Source organism: Triticum urartu, chromosome 3A (assembly GCF_056163025.1).
Source record: "Triticum urartu cultivar PI428250 chromosome 3A, HENAU_Tu73, whole genome shotgun sequence".
NCBI classification, from domain to species: domain Eukaryota; kingdom Viridiplantae; phylum Streptophyta; class Magnoliopsida; order Poales; family Poaceae; genus Triticum; species Triticum urartu.
Window position 1 is genome coordinate 46,511,117 of NC_141875.1, and position 14,056 is coordinate 46,525,172.

The 14,056-nt window shown below is 46.0% G+C and overlaps 2 pseudogenes; both read left to right on the top strand.

The window, feature by feature from the left end:
• Nucleotides 1-1,702: 1,702 nt before the first annotated feature.
• Nucleotides 1,703-4,659, top strand: LOC147978388 (uncharacterized; annotated as a pseudogene).
• Nucleotides 4,660-9,035: 4,376 nt separating this feature from the next.
• On the top strand, nucleotides 9,036-11,955 carry LOC147978389 (uncharacterized; annotated as a pseudogene).
• Nucleotides 11,956-14,056: the final 2,101 nt, after the last annotated feature.

A 14,056-nucleotide genomic window follows, 5' to 3' on the forward strand; every position in this document is an offset into this window, starting at 1 on the left:
TCTGTTGCCTTTTGAGCAAGCACTCTTGCTCGATCGATCGATCGACCGATCCCGTGCCTGGCCACTGGTTGGCGAGCATCTTACGCAATGGCAGGTCGCCCGTTGCTGGTCCCGGCTGTCATGCTGCGTCCTCCTGGACCGGCGTTGGGCTCGAGGTCCTCGCTATACGTCGGCGACCTAGATGATGGCGTGGCGGAGGGGCATATCTACGCCCTGTTCTGCCAGGTGGCGCCCGTGGCGTCCCTCCGTGTCTGCCGGGACGTCACTGGCAGGTCACTTGGTTATGCCTACGTGAATTTCTACAGCCGGGAGGACGGTGAGTTTGGCTTCATCTCATTTTTTTTCTTTTTTTTTGGGTTGTCTTTGTCTCTTTGCATGTTCATCTACTCAGGCTTGGATTGGGGATACAAAGAACTTACGAGGATGCGTGGTTTTAGATCTTGGTTGTGAAGTCTGTGATTTACTAGATTTCCCATACAAGATGTGGCACACCATCGGTTGAAGTTCTATTTTGGCATTTTCTTGTTCTGGTCAACAGAGGCGAGGGTCTTTTGATGGAACGCGTGTAGATAGTGTGTTGACCTGCAGTTTATAGAACAACGTGTCACTAACATAAGTAGTGTTGGAATCCGTAACCGTTTCGGGTTTGCGGAATCTGATCCTAACGGAATCGGGCTCGGAATAGGATAAATGATTGGCAAAAGCCAACGGACACACACAGTGGTTGCAATTAAACGTGTGTTTACCTACATACCATATATTTTTGTCGTAAAAGAAATTGACATGTTCCTATTATTGGTGATGTCTTTCTTATTCAGGTCGTAACACTTGAGAATTGAATCACAAGTTGAATTGTAGTTTGTTGTTAAGTTAGGTTGGTTGTTTTCAAATTAGCCAACATTAATTGCTGTTTGTGTCTGAGTGAAAGGCTTCGTACACTGCTTGTGTTTATTATGAACAGACGAGAATAGGAATTTGGGCTAAAATCCTGTTAAGAGTTCTCCATAGATTGTGCACCATGGGGTAGAAAATCGCCGTAGATAATATAGTGTTGTCGGAATCCGACTCAGAACCGGATGTATGATTTGGGAAAAATAAGTAGACACACACAATTGTTCCAATTAATATGTGTTTATCTGTTCGCTGAGTTATGCCGTAAACGAAATGACATGTTCATATTACTGGTGGTTGTCTATCTTATTTATGGTGTAACATTTGGGAGTTGAATCGTTAGCGAGAGGAATTGTAGTTTTTATTAAATTAGGTCACATGATTTGTTTTCAAGTCAGCCAAGATTGATCATTGTTACCAATGAGGGAATGACTTCATAGATTGCATTTGGCGATTAGGAAGAGAATGGAATTTTGACTAAATCTCGGTAAGACTTCTTTATAGATTGGGTTTATGCACATTCCATAAAAAAAACCAAGACCCTCGCTTCGATAGATCACAACAAGAAATATAACTTCAAGGCACTGTAGATTAGGAAGAGAATGGAATCGGCAGTTTGTAGATTGGGGAGATAATGGAATCAGCAGTTTGTAGAACATGCTGCCGAGCACTGACATCAGGGTTAGAATCCGTAACCGATTCGGGTTTCCGATATGGCAAAAAATCTTTGTGGAAACAAATGCTGTCGGAATACAACTTAGAGTGGACCGGCGAACGATGATGACGTGGACGATGAATAGTTATTGTGAGCTGTCGCGTGGGTGTGTCCCACCTGTAAGTGTAGAGTGGTATAACTAGGAGATGAGCAGTGGTGCTCGGGGTGTGTTGTAATTGAATCCTGTGAACCTTCTCATCTTTTCAGCTGATAATCTCATCCCCTTTCGTATGATATCTCATCCCCTTCTCCAAGCTATCATCTGATCCCTAGATCTCCAGATCGGGACACCACAATTGGTAATCAGAGCCTGTGATTGCTCCCCTCGCGCTCACAATCCGAGATCAATCCGTAAAATTCCACTGCGAAAGGTGCCTTGATTTGCTTCGGCTCATTGGCTCGAAATCCTTAGCGGGGTTGGATTCGATTCAGGAGAGCCGCGACGGCGCTGTCCAAGATCACGAAGCCCTCGGCGCAGACGGAAATTTTGTTGGGCACAATGGAGAAGATGCAGGCGACGTTGGATGAGATCCTGACCCGCTTCACCGCCACGGATACCAGCGTCAAGACCGTCTCCGAGGAGGTCATCAGCCTGCGCAAACAGGTAGAGGAGTTTGGCGACGAGATGGACCACATCAAGCGCCGCGTCCACGACACCGGCAAGTCAACCCCATCATCCTCGTCCGCGCTGCATCAGGAGACCGCTCCGCCACCTGCCGACAAGGGCCATGGAGTGCCGCTGCTCGTCAATAATCATCCGCCGCTGCTTGGAACTCCTCAACAGCAGCCGTCCGGATTTCACACCGCGCCATCATCACCACATGAGCAGGATGTGCGGCCCACCCTCCACGCCCAACCAGATCAGGAGGAGTACCGGCCGCGTCAACCACGCCATGATTTTCCATGTTTCCATGGTGAGATGCCCCTGCTTTGGATAGACCAGTGCTTGACTTATTTCGAGATGTACCGAGTGCCTGTTCATCACTAGGTCAGTACTGCTACTCTGTACTTGGATGGATTTGCTGCGATGTGGTTTCAGGCATATAAGCGTTTGCATAGACGTCTCACTTGGGATGAATTCACGGGTGCTGTGGTGACTGAATTTGGGCATGACGAGTATGATGTTCAGATGACTAAGTTGCAGCAGTTACGGCAAACCACTTCTGTGAATGAATATAAGGCCCAATTTGAAGAGTGTATGTATCATTTGCTTTCTCTGGATCCAACCATGAGCACTCGCTGGTTTGTCTCTCAGTTTGTCTTTGGATTACGAGATGAGCTTCGTGGACCTATGAGATTGCAGGCTCCTACTAGTGTTACTTGCGCTGCAGCTTTGGCAAAAATTCAGGAAGAAGAAGTGGAACACATACGACCCAGAAATCGTCCCGCAGCTCCAACAAAACATCCACCACAACCTGTAGCAGTGTGGTGCATACACCAGCTCTGGGACGAACAGAATTGCCTCGCCGTCAGGGCAATGATGACTTTAACAGGGAACGGCAGATCCATGATTTTCGGCGCGCCAATGGTCTTTGTTTTAAATGTGGGGATAAGTATTCCAAAGAGCATCCGTGTAAAAGATCAGGTCAGCTACTCACTATTGAAGTTGGAGAATTTGGTGAAGTATTATCAGATGATGCAGTGGTTGCCCTGGATCTCTTGGAAGAAACAACAATACCCGCTACTTGCTATCATCTTTCTGTGCATGCTCTCGCGGGAACAGAAGCTTTGGAAACAGTTCGCATTCGTGCTTTGGTGGGAAATCAGGTGATGCTCTTGCTTATTGACTCTGGCAGCACACACACGTTTGTAAATAAGAGCTTTGCAGAGTGTGCTGGTTGCACTATTCAGTCAGTCCCAATAGTTTCAGTTAAGGTAGAAAATGGACAAATTTTGTCATCTGATGCTCAAGTACAAGGGTTACAGTGGTGGACACAAGGATCTACATTTGTAACTGATATGAGGGTCCTGGAGCTTGGGGCCTATGATGCCATATTAGGCATGGACTGGCTAGAGCAGTTCAGTCCTATGATCTGCCATTGGCGTCAGAAAACATTAACATTCAATTATTTGGGAAAATCTATTACACTGCAGGGTGTCCTTTCTAAACCACAAGAGTCACTCCGGGAAATGTCTGTGGAACAGTTAAATAAGTGGATTTCGGGGAATGAGGTCTGGGCCATGGCTATGATTGATCCTATACAGCAAACAACAGAATCTGTACCCAACATAGTGCAATCAGATATGCAGTCTTTACTCGAGGAATACCATGATGTTTTTGATCAGCCCACTACTTTGCCACCGCATCGTGCCTTGGATCATTCGATCTCGTTAGAACCAGGAGCTCATCCAACAAACAGTCGCCCCTACCGGTACTCTCCATTGCAAAAGGACGAGATCGAACGTCAGGTCTCGGAAATGCTTGACAGAGGGGTGATTCAGACAAGCATGAGTCCGTTCGCGTCTCCGGTGCTGTTAGTTAAAAAGAAGGACGACACATGGCGATTTTGTGTTGATTATCGTCGCTTGAATTCCATAACTTTGAAGAACAAGTTTCCCCTACCGGTCGTTGATGAGTTGCTGGACGAATTGGCTGGCACTAAATTTTTCTCCAAGTTAGATTTACGCGCATGATACCATCAAATTCGCATGAGGCCAGAGGATGAAGAAAAGACAGCCTTTAAAACACATCATGGCCACTTTCAATTCCGAGTGATGCCATTTGGATTAACGAATGCGCCAGCCACATTTTAGTGCATTATGAATCTCATTTTTGCTAAATACCTCCGCAAGTTTGTGATAGTCTTCCTGGACGATATCTTGGTCTACAGTTCATCTTGGGCAGAGCATTTAGAGCATCTGCGTCTGGTGTTCGAAACACTTCGTCAGGCTCAATTCTTTGCTAAGTTATCCAAGTGTTCTTTTGGGCAGAACAGTATTCAGTATCTTGGCCATATTATCTCTGATTCCGGTGTTGCAACCGATCCCGAGAAAACAGTGGTGATGGAACAGTGGCCAATTCCTAAGACAGCAACTGAACTACGAGGATTCCTTGGCCTAAGAGATTATTACCGTAAATTTGTTAAACATTATAGTCTGATTGCTAAACCACTGTCTCAACTTCTGACCAAAAAGGGTTTCTACTGGAATGAACAAGCAACACAAGCATTTCTTGCTCTGAAACAAGCTATGGCACAGGCACCTGTCCTGGCATTGCCCAACTTTTCCGAGCCCTTCACCGTGGAAACTGACGCTTGTGACACTGGAGTGGGGGCAGTGTTAATGCAGAAAGGGCATCCAATTGCATACATGAGCAAGGCTCTTGGGATACTTAACTGTAAAATGTCCATCTATGAAAAAGAATTCCTTGCTGTGATTATGGCTGTGGATAAGTGGCGTCCTTATTTACAGCGCGGCCCATTTCAGATAGTCACCGATCATAAGAGCCTCTGCAACCTAGAGGATCAAATTTTGACTACTGATTTGCAACGCAAGGCAATGGCCAAGCTCGTGGGTTTACAGTTTCAGATTAAGTACAGAAAGGGCAGTTATAACGGTGCTGCCGATTCCTTGTCTCGAGTGGGCCATTTATTGGAAGCACATGCCAATTCCACCTTGCAACCTGATTGGGTCCAGGAGGTTTCCAATTCCTATGTCACTGACACAGTGGCCACTCAGTTATTACAAGAATTGTCAATTCAATCTCCTAATGCAAAAGGTTATGCATTGAAGAAAGGCCTAATTACTTACAAAGGCAGAATGTATATTGGTGCAAATCTTGCCCTACAAACTAAGCTGATAGCAGCTCACCATGATACTGCAGTGGGAGGCCATTCAGGTATTCAAGCCACATACCACAGATTGAAGCAGCTGTATTATTGGCCAGGTCTTAAGGTTGCCGTGGAAAATTATATCCATCAATGTATAGTGTGTCAACAAGCAAAACACACTAATACAAAACCAGCTGGCCTTCTGCAACCCTTGCCACCCCCGACAGTCCTTGGACTGAATTGACAATGGATTTCATCGAGGGTCTTCCTAATTCAGAGGGTGCAAATTCAATATTGGTGGTCGTTGACCGCTTAACAAAGTATGCTCACTTTCTGCCCTTGCATCATCCTTTCACAGCAACTTCAGTGGCCAAAGTTTTCCTGGATACTGTGGTGAAACTACATGGTATTCCCAAAACCATTATCTCTGATCGTGATAAGATCTTCACTAGTAAGTTTTGGAGAAACCTGCTGCAATCCATGGGTATTGAGCTCCACTACAGCACCGCTTACCATCCGCAAACCGATGGTCAGAGCGAACGAGTAAATCAATGTTTGGAGCAGTATCTTCGTTGTGCTGTACAAGACAATCCTCGTCATTGGCGTCGTTGGCTATCCATGGCAGAGTTCTGGTACAATTCCAGTTTTCATACTGCTCTTCAATGCTCACCATTCCAAGCTTTGTATCACATTGCCCCAAATTTTGGAGGAATGCCTAACCTTACCGTGTCCAATGACTCGCCAGCTGCTAGTGTTGTTATCGACTATAAGGCACCGACTGAACTTTTGCGTGCTCAGCTGATACGAGCCCAACAACTCATGAAGAGCTATGCTGACAAGAACAGGACTGAACGTCAGTTTCAACCGGGTGATCAAGTTTTGCTGAAACTCCAACCTTATGCCCAACAAACAGTGGTCAATCGTCCATATCCCAAATTATCCTACAAGTATTTCGGTCCATATATTGTTCTGGAGCGCATTGGTGCTGTCGCATACAGACTACAATTACCAGTTTCAGCTCAGGTACACCCAGTCTTTCATGTGTCCCAATTGAAGCCATTTACTCCAAACTACACTCCTGTGTATACGGATATTCCTGCCGTGCCGGATTTGACAATAGTAGCACCGGTACCTGTTGCAATCCTTGATCGTCGGATGGTACGCAAGGGCAATGCAGCAGCACCTCAAGTTCTCATTCAATGGGCACATGTTCCTCCAGAGTGTGCTACCTGGGAGGATTACTATGTCGTCAAAAGCAGATTTCCTGAAGCTCTTCTGTGGGACGATGAGCAAGCTCAAGCGGGGGGCAATGTCACGCCTTCCTCCAATTCGGCGGACAGCGAGTCGCCGGCTCTAGACTCCCTGACAAGTGGACCGGCGAATGACGATGACATGGACGATGAATAGTTACTGTGAGCTGTACGTGGGTGTGTCCCACCTGTAAGTGTAGAGTGGTATAACTAGGAGATGAGCAGTGGTGCTCGGGGTGTGTTGTAATTGAATCCTGTGAACCTTCTCATCTTTTCAGCTGATAATCTCATCCCCTTTTGTCTGATATCTCATCCCCTTCTCCAAGCTATCCTCTGATCCTTAGATGTCCAGATCGGGACACCACAACACACTCTACGCTCGATCCAGTTTAGTATCCCAAACATTAAATGGTAGTGATATATGGCCCTGGAAACTGATCGAACTTACTAATTCCTATAGTAGTATATGTGGACCCAAAATCAATCTCCAGCGTGTAGATATCTCCATCAAAAACACACTCGTCTCCTCGACCCCAAAGTTAATGCCCAATACTTATCATTACACAAAGAAAGGAAGTAATTAATGCATCAATTAATGAGAAGCGAGTATAGGACTCGAGAGCATATCCATCCAAGAGCGTTCACCTATAAAAACACCCCTGCTCGATGAATCCATCCTGTGCCTTCCGAGACTGTATTCTGTTGCCTTTTGAGCAAGCACTCTTGCTCGATCGATCGATCGACCGATCCCGTGCCTGGCCACTGGTTGGCGAGCATCTTACGCAATGGCAGGTCGCCCGTTGCTGGTCCCGGCTGTCATGCTGCGTCCTCCTGGACCGGCGTTGGGCTCGAGGGCCTCGCTATACGTCGGCGACCTAGATGATGGCGTGGCGGAGGGGCATATCTACGCCCTGTTCTGCCAGGTGGCGCCCGTGGCGTCCCTCCGTGTCTGCCGGGACGTCACTGGCAGGTCACTTGGTTATGCCTACGTGAATTTCTACAGCCGGGAGGACGGTGAGTTTGGCTTCATCTCTTTTTTTTTCTTTTTTTTGGGTTGTCTTTGTCTCTTTGCATGTTCATCTACTCAGGCTTGGATTGGGGATACAAAGAACTTACGAGGATGCGTGGTTTTAGATCTTGGTTGTGAAGTCTGTGATTTACTAGATTTCCCATACAAGATGTGGCACACCATCGGTTGAAGTTCTATTTTGGCATTTTCTTGTTCTGGTCAACAGAGGCGAGGGTCTTTTGATGGAACGCGTGTAGATAGTGTGTTGACCTGCAGTTTATAGAACAACGTGTCACTAACATAAGTAGTGTTGGAATCCGTAACCGTTTCGGGTTTGCGGAATCTGATCCTAACGGAATCGGGCTCGGAATAGGATAAATGATTGGCAAAAGCCAACGGACACACACAGTGGTTGCAATTAAACGTGTGTTTACCTACATACCATATATTTTTGTCGTAAAAGAAATTGACATGTTCCTATTATTGGTGATGTCTTTCTTATTCAGGTCGTAACACTTGAGAATTGAATCACAAGTTGAATTGTAGTTTGTTGTTAAGTTAGGTTGGTTGTTTTCAAATTAGCCAACATTAATTGCTGTTTGTGTCTGAGTGAAAGGCTTCGTACACTGCTTGTGTTTATTATGAACAGACGAGAATAGGAATTTGGGCTAAAATCCTGTTAAGAGTTCTCCATAGATTGTGCACCATGGGGTAGAAAATCGCCGTAGATAATATAGTGTTGTCGGAATCTGACTCAGAACCGGATGTATGATTTGGAAAAAATAAGTAGACACACACAATTGTTCCAATTAATATGTGTTTATCTGTTCGCTGAGTTATGCCGTAAACGAAATGACATGTTCATATTACTGGTGGTTGTCTATCTTATTTATGGTGTAACATTTGGGAGTTGAATCGTTAGCGAGAGGAATTGTAGTTTTTATTAAATTAGGTCACATGATTTGTTTTCAAGTCATCCAAGATTGATCATTGTTACCAATGAGGGAATGACTTCATAGATTGCATTTGGCGATTAGGAAGAGAATGGAATTTTGACTAAATCTCGGTAAGACTTCTTTATAGGTTGGGTTTATGCACATTCCATAAAAAAAACCAAGACCCTCGCTTCGATAGATCACAACAAGAAATATAACTTCAAGGCACTGTAGATTAGGAAGAGAATGGAATCGGCAGTTTGTAGATTGGGGAGATAATGGAATCAGCAGTTTGTAGAACATGCTGCCGAGCACTGACATCAGGGTTAGAATCCGTAACCGATTCGGGTTTCCGATATGGCAAAAAATCTTTGTGGAAACAAATGCTGTCGGAATACAACTTAGAGTGGACTGGCGAACGATGATGACGTGGACGATGAATAGTTATTGTGAGCTGTCGCGTGGGTGTGTCCCACCTGTAAGTGTAGAGTGGTATAACTAGGAGATGAGCAGTGGTGCTCGGGGTGTGTTGTAATTGAATCCTGTGAACCTTCTCATCTTTTCAGCTGATAATCTCATCCCCTTTCGTATGATATCTCATCCCCTTCTCCAAGCTATCATCTGATCCCTAGATCTCCAGATCGGGACACCACAATTGGTAATCAGAGCCTGTGATTGCTCCCCTCGCGCTCACAATCCGAGATCAATCCGTAAAATTCCACTGCGAAAGGTGCCTTGATTTGCTTCGGCTCATTGGCTCGAAATCCTTAGCGGGGTTGGATTCGATTCAGGAGAGCCGCGACGGCGCTGTCCAAGATCACGAAGCCCTCGGCGCAGACGGAAATTTTGTTGGGCACAATGGAGAAGATGCAGGCGACGTTGGATGAGATCCTGACCCGCTTCACCGCCACGGATACCAGCGTCAAGACCGTCTCCGAGGAGGTCATCAGCCTGCGCAAACAGGTAGAGGAGTTTGGCGACGAGATGGACCACATCAAGCGCCGCGTCCACGACACCGGCAAGTCAACCCCATCATCCTCGTCCGCGCTGCATCAGGAGACCGCTCCGCCACCTGCCGACAAGGGCCATGGAGTGCCGCTGCTCGTCAATAATCATCCGCCGCTGCTTGGAACTCCTCAACAGCAGCCGTCCGGATTTCACACCGCGCCATCATCACCACATGAGCAGGATGTGCGGCCCACCCTCCACGCCCAACCAGATCAGGAGGAGTACCGGCCGCGTCAACCACGCCATGATTTTCCATGTTTCCATGGTGAGATGCCCCTGCTTTGGATAGACCAGTGCTTGACTTATTTCGAGATGTACCGAGTGCCTGTTCATCACTAGGTCAGTACTGCTACTCTGTACTTGGATGGATTTGCTGCGATGTGGTTTCAGGCATATAAGCGTTTGCATAGACGTCTCACTTGGGATGAATTCACGGGTGCTGTGGTGACTGAATTTGGGCATGACGAGTATGATGTTCAGATGACTAAGTTGCAGCAGTTACGGCAAACCACTTCTGTGAATGAATATAAGGCCCAATTTGAAGAGTGTATGTATCATTTGCTTTCTCTGGATCCAACCATGAGCACTCGCTGGTTTGTCTCTCAGTTTGTCTTTGGATTACGAGATGAGCTTCGTGGACCTGTGAGATTGCAGGCTCCTACTAGTGTTACTTGCGCTGCAGCTTTGGCAAAAATTCAGGAAGAAGAAGTGGAACACATACGACCCAGAAATCGTCCCGCAGCTCCAACAAAACATCCACCACAACCTGTAGCAGTGTGGTGCATACACCAGCTCTGGGACGAACAGAATTGCCTCGCCGTCAGGGCAATGATGACTTTAACAGGGAACGGCAGATCCGTGATTTTCGGCGCGCCAATGGTCTTTGTTTTAAATGTGGGGATAAGTATTCCAAAGAGCATCCGTGTAAAAGATCAGGTCAGCTACTCACTATTGAAGTTGGAGAATTTGGTGAAGTATTATCAGATGATGCAGTGGTTGCCCTGGATCTCTTGGAAGAAACAACAATACCCGCTACTTGCTATCATCTTTCTGTGCATGCTCTCGCGGGAACAGAAGCTTTGGAAACAGTTCGCATTCGTGCTTTGGTGGGAAATCAGGTGATGCTCTTGCTTATTGACTCTGGCAGCACACACACGTTTGTAAATAAGAGCTTTGCAGAGTGTGCTGGTTGCACTATTCAGTCAGTCCCAATAGTTTCAGTTAAGGTAGAAAATGGACAAATTTTGTCATCTGATGCTCAAGTACAAGGGTTACAGTGGTGGACACAAGGATCTACATTTGTAACTGATATGAGGATCCTGGAGCTTGGGGCCTATGATGCCATATTAGGCATGGACTGGCTAGAGCAGTTCAGTCCTATGATCTGCCATTGGCGTCAGAAAACATTAACATTCAATTATTTGGGAAAATCTATTACACTGCAGGGTGTCCTTTCTAAACCACAAGAGTCACTCCGGGAAATGTCTGTGGAACAGTTAAATAAGTGGATTTCGGGGAATGAGGTCTGGGCCATGGCTATGATTGATCCTATACAGCAAACAACAGAATCTGTACCCAACATAGTGCAATCAGATATGCAGTCTTTACTCGAGGAATACCATGATGTTTTTGATCAGCCCACTACTTTGCCACCGCATCGTGCCTTGGATCATTCGATCTCGTTAGAACCAGGAGCTCATCCAACAAACAGTCTCCCCTACCGGTACTCTCCATTGCAAAAGGACGAGATCGAACGTCAGGTCTCGGAAATGCTTGACAGAGGGGTGATTCAGACAAGCATGAGTCCGTTCGCGTCTCCGGTGCTGTTAGTTAAAAAGAAGGACGACACATGGCGATTTTGTGTTGATTATCGTCGCTTGAATTCCATAACTTTGAAGAACAAGTTTCCCCTACCGGTCGTTGATGAGTTGCTGGACGAATTGGCTGGCACTAAATTTTTCTCCAAGTTAGATTTACGCGCATGATACCATCAAATTCGCATGAGGCCAGAGGATGAAGAAAAGACAGCCTTTAAAACACATCATGGCCACTTTCAATTCCGAGTGATGCCATTTGGATTAACGAATGCGCCAGCCACATTTTAGTGCATTATGAATCTCATTTTTGCTAAATACCTCCGCAAGTTTGTGATAGTCTTCCTGGACGATATCTTGGTCTACAGTTCATCTTGGGCAGAGCATTTAGAGCATCTGCGTCTGGTGTTCGAAACACTTCGTCAGGCTCAATTCTTTGCTAAGTTATCCAAGTGTTCTTTTGGGCAGAACAGTATTCAGTATCTTGGCCATATTATCTCTGATTCCGGTGTTGCAACCGATCCCGAGAAAACAGTGGTGATGGAACAGTGGCCAATTCCTAAGACAGCTACTGAACTACGAGGATTCCTTGGCCTAAGAGATTATTACCGTAAATTTGTTAAACATTATAGTCTGATTGCTAAACCACTGTCTCAACTTCTGACCAAAAAGGGTTTCTACTGGAATGAACAAGCAACACAAGCATTTCTTGCTCTGAAACAAGCTATGGCACAGGCACCTGTCCTGGCATTGCCCAACTTTTCCGAGCCCTTCACCGTGGAAACTGACGCTTGTGACACTGGAGTGGGGGCAGTGTTAATGCAGAAAGGGCATCCAATTGCATACATGAGCAAGGCTCTTGGGATACTTAACTGTAAAATGTCCATCTATGAAAAAGAATTCCTTGCTGTGATTATGGCTGTGGATAAGTGGCGTCCTTATTTACAGCGCGGCCCATTTCAGATAGTCACCGATCATAAGAGCCTCTGCAACCTAGAGGATCAAATTTTGACTACTGATTTGCAACGCAAGGCAATGGCCAAGCTCGTGGGTTTACAGTTTCAGATTAAGTACAGAAAGGGCAGTTATAACGGTGCTGCCGATTCCTTGTCTCGAGTGGGCCATTTATTGGAAGCACATGCCAATTCCACCTTGCAACCTGATTGGGTCCAGGAGGTTTCCAATTCCTATGTCACTGACACAGTGGCCACTCAGTTATTACAAGAATTGTCAATTCAATCTCCTAATGCAAAAGGTTATGCATTGAAGAAAGGCCTAATTACTTACAAAGGCAGAATGTATATTGGTGCAAATCTTGCCCTACAAACTAAGCTGATAGCAGCTCACCATGATACTGCAGTGGGAGGCCATTCAGGTATTCAAGCCACATACCACAGATTGAAGCAGCTGTATTATTGGCCAGGTCTTAAGGTTGCCGTGGAAAATTATATCCATCAATGTATAGTGTGTCAACAAGCAAAACACACTAATACAAAACCAGCTGGCCTTCTGCAACCCTTGCCACCCCCGACAGTCCTTGGACTGAATTGACAATGGATTTCATCGAGGGTCTTCCTAATTCAGAGGGTGCAAATTCAATATTGGTGGTCGTTGACCGCTTAACAAAGTATGCTCACTTTCTGCCCTTGCATCATCCTTTCACAGCAACTTCAGTGGCCAAAGTTTTCCTGGATACTGTGGTGAAACTACATGGTATTCCCAAAACCATTATCTCTGATCGTGATAAGATCTTCACTAGTAAGTTTTGGAGAAACCTGCTGCAATCCATGGGTATTGAGCTCCACTACAGCACCGCTTACCATCCGCAAACCGATGGTCAGAGCGAACGAGTAAATCAATGTTTGGAGCAGTATCTTCGTTGTGCTGTACAAGACAATCCTCGTCATTGGCGTCGTTGGCTATCCATGGCAGAGTTCTGGTACAATTCCAGTTTTCATACTGCTCTTCAATGCTCACCATTCCAAGCTTTGTATCACATTGCCCCAAATTTTGGAGGAATGCCTAACCTTACCGTGTCCAATGACTCGCCAGCTGCTAGTGTTGTTATCGACTATAAGGCACCGACTGAACTTTTGCGTGCTCAGCTGATACGAGCCCAACAACTCATGAAGAGCTATGCTGACAAGAACAGGACTGAACGTCAGTTTCAACCGGGTGATCAAGTTTTGCTGAAACTCCAACCTTATGCCCAACAAACAGTGGTCAATCGTCCATATCCCAAATTATCCTACAAGTATTTCGGTCCATATATTGTTCTGGAGCGCATTGGTGCTGTCGCATACAGACTACAATTACCAGTTTCAGCTCAGGTACACCCAGTCTTTCATGTGTCCCAATTGAAGCCATTTACTCCAAACTACACTCCTGTGTATACGGATATTCCTGCCGTGCCGGATTTGACAATAGTAGCACCGGTACCTGTTGCAATCCTTGATCGTCGGATGGTACGCAAGGGCAATGCAGCAGCACCTCAAGTTCTCATTCAATGGGCACATGTTCCTCCAGAGTGTGCTACCTGGGAGGATTACTATGTCGTCAAAAGCAGATTTCCTGAAGCTCTTCTGTGGGACGATGAGCAAGCTCAAGCGGGGGGCAATGTCACGCCTTCCTCCAATTCGGCGGACAGCGAGTCGCCGGCTCTAG